Raw genomic sequence first — 3073 nt, 5'->3', positions numbered from 1 at the left:
CCGGGAAACCGGGCTCTGTGACGGGCGGTGCAGCTGCTGCCGCTGTGAGCACGCCTGTGTTAAAAACATAAACAATTAAACTCGTTTCTATCATACTGCAACATTTGAAAGGCACGTCATCGTTTTGCTGAGGTGGCTTAAAAAAGTCCACGGGTGTGTCCTCGCTGGAGAAACGGGACTGAGTTTTAAGACTGCACCGTCTTTAAACAAGTGACTTAAATCTTCCTGTGTTTACACACTGCCTGCTGGGAGCACCCACTGCTATAAACTTTCCTGGTTTTTATGATGGAAACAGTTTAATATCTAGATCTGACTATACATCCTGTGCTTTTGAGAACTGTGTTACAGTGTCAGAGATAAGAACTGAAATGTGACCATTTTAATTTGCCCATCAGTCATGGACATGGATCAGCATTGTTCGTGTTTGCACCAACTCCTCTTCATGTTAAAAAAAAAAAAAAAAAAAAAAAAAAAAAAAAAAAAAAAAAAAAAAAAAGTTTTAAATTGTTGTTATGGAAAGGGATTTGCTCTCTTTGGATTTGCTCCATCACTAAATATGGTGGCTGTCATGCCTTTTTACCTAGCCATTACCACAGCATCAGCTCGATGAAGGTGATGAGAGTTCTCTTGGTGGAAGTTAATTTCCAGGCAAATCAAGAAGCCACCCACAAGAAGCCTGATGCTTCCAACCGAGGAACTGGTGTGGTGTAACAAAGTCATTAATGCAAGGGAGAAGCTTAGCTTGCAGAATTTAATCTACTCTGTAGTGCAAATAGTCATATGAGGTGGCCACCATCTGCAATTCATCATCATTTAGATCTGAAAGTATTTGGTTCTTGCTGTGGTAGATACTTCACCTGTTCAGTTTGTTAGACATGAAGGCTGAATGGTGAGTAGAAACATCTTGCTTCCATTGATAGCTTATGCATACAAAACAAGCACTCATATACCAATGTGGATTGTCTACTGTCCCTTGCTTATAAGCCTGAATAGAAGAAATTACATGATTCTATTTATTTTTCAGCATATCTTACCCAAAGTTTTTCCTGGCATGTTGGTATCACATGACAAGGGGTTTGGAAATGCTTAAAAGAAATTAAATTCTTCTCCAAATTTGATAGTAATAATTTTAAGTCTAGATAGTATGTTTCACCTTGAAAAGCCTTCTACGTGCTTTGGAAAATAGATCCTTCCCCTGCCTTTAAGAATTTGCATCTTATTCAGATACTAAACCAGTTGCAGACCGGCCCAGCATATGTCATAAAGGCAGCAGCAGAGAGACTCTTCAGCTGTTGTACTCGTGAAAAATAACAACCTCCATTTGTGTCAAGTAAAAAATGTTTTAAAGCAGTGTAAGGTGGAACTGGGTCTGGGAAATTTTACCCAAAGTTAATAGTGGAAATGCAATCTAAAAAATTGGTTGCAGACACCATCTAACATCCTCAGGGACAAAAATGGCACTATACTCTAGGCCTGAAACTTATGTTCTGATGCAGCTTCTTAAAAGAGTGCAGCTGCCATTTGTGATCCACTACTTTTTGGGATATGCAATACAATTGGCACTCATTTTTCTCGTGAGTAACCCTTAGGAGTGGGAGGGAGGAAAACCATTGAGTTTGAAGTCAGTTTACACCTTTCAGTCTAAGTACGTTGATGATAAGTCTGGTTTTAATAAAGAAGTGTAGCCTAAAAAATGCCACAGCAATATGTTATGAAGTAGTCCAACTCCCCTGCTAAAGCATGATTCCCTAGAGTACATTACATGAGACTACATCCAGGTGGGTTCTGAATATCTTCAGAGAAGGGGGCTCCACAGCCTCCCGGGCTGCCCAAGGAGGTTTTGGAATCCCCTAATCTGGAAATATTCAAAACCCATCTGGATGCAGTGTTGGATCTGTACTTTTATGTCTTTTTAATGTCAGGCAAAACTGGCATAGAAGCACAAAGAGAGCAGCAACTCAGCTTTGTGTGTTTTGGCTAATTGTTCAAACTCCAATACAATGGTTGCAAAGCCTCAGCCTCAGATTAACATAATTTACAGTTCATATTTACAGCCCATTCTATGTTTTGAGAGCTATTTCCCCAACTACAGAACTATGCAGTGTCTTTCAGGAATTATTTTCTCTAATGCATTTTGCACTGGCATAACTCCCTTCTATGGACACTGAACTCTTGTTGGCTCAACTTTAGCTGCTTCCGAAGTCATAAAAGCTAAAGAAGCATCATATAACATTAGTGCCAACATATAACAGTAGTGCCAACATACAACATTAGTGCCACCCTATTTCAAAGCAATAGACTGTATTGGGAAGCCAAGTACACAAAAAAATTCTTGGCACAAATCTGTCCTTTATTCTCTGGCTCTACACTTTTCATTGCAAATCCTTGGGAGGAACAGGCATTCTCCAGGCAATGTAAAGACAGGGAAAGTAATATGAGAAAGCACCAAACTGTGCACAGACCTAATGATTAACACTGGAACCTGCAACTATCACCACAATTAGACCATAATTGCAGCCAAGGATCTGCATCTTTATTGTTTGTTTGGTTTGAAGGGAAGACACTTTGCATTTTGTAGCATAACGCAGCAACCAGAAGGGATAAGGGAATGAGTTAATTACAAATGAGCTCAAAAGATCTTTCAAATTATTTTACAGGGGAAAAAAAAAAACCATAGTGTTTTTAATGTTGGAGTACAAAACTGTTGTTTTGTCCTGCCTTCTGGGAAGCATTCCAGTACTTAAATGTTTATTCCTAACAGTAAATTCTTGTTTTCAAAGATTGGAAACCTGCCTCTACCTGAGAAACGAGTACTCACATTTTACCTTTTGTCAGTTTAAGTGGTGACAAAAAGAAAGTTTAGGGGAAAAGTGCAAATGGTGTGAGACTATGGCCCTCTTCAATGGTTGAAAAACTGCTGTAAACCTGCCTAAAAATGTGAAATATGCTGAAGGTAGAAGCCAAAAATCCTTCCTTTGTAGGACCCTCCCAAATGTCTGGAATTTGTTAGCTTTCTTTAAGTGATATAAAGAGATTTTCAGTCATGCAGTCGTCTTTGACATGAAAACACTGA

This window comes from Chaetura pelagica, unplaced genomic scaffold (assembly GCF_000747805.2).
Source record: "Chaetura pelagica isolate M959 unplaced genomic scaffold, ChaPel_1.0 scaffold50, whole genome shotgun sequence".
Classification (NCBI taxonomy): Eukaryota; Metazoa; Chordata; class Aves; order Apodiformes; family Apodidae; genus Chaetura; species Chaetura pelagica.
The sequence above is the reverse complement of the archived record's forward strand: the minus strand, read 5'-3'. Positions refer to the sequence as shown.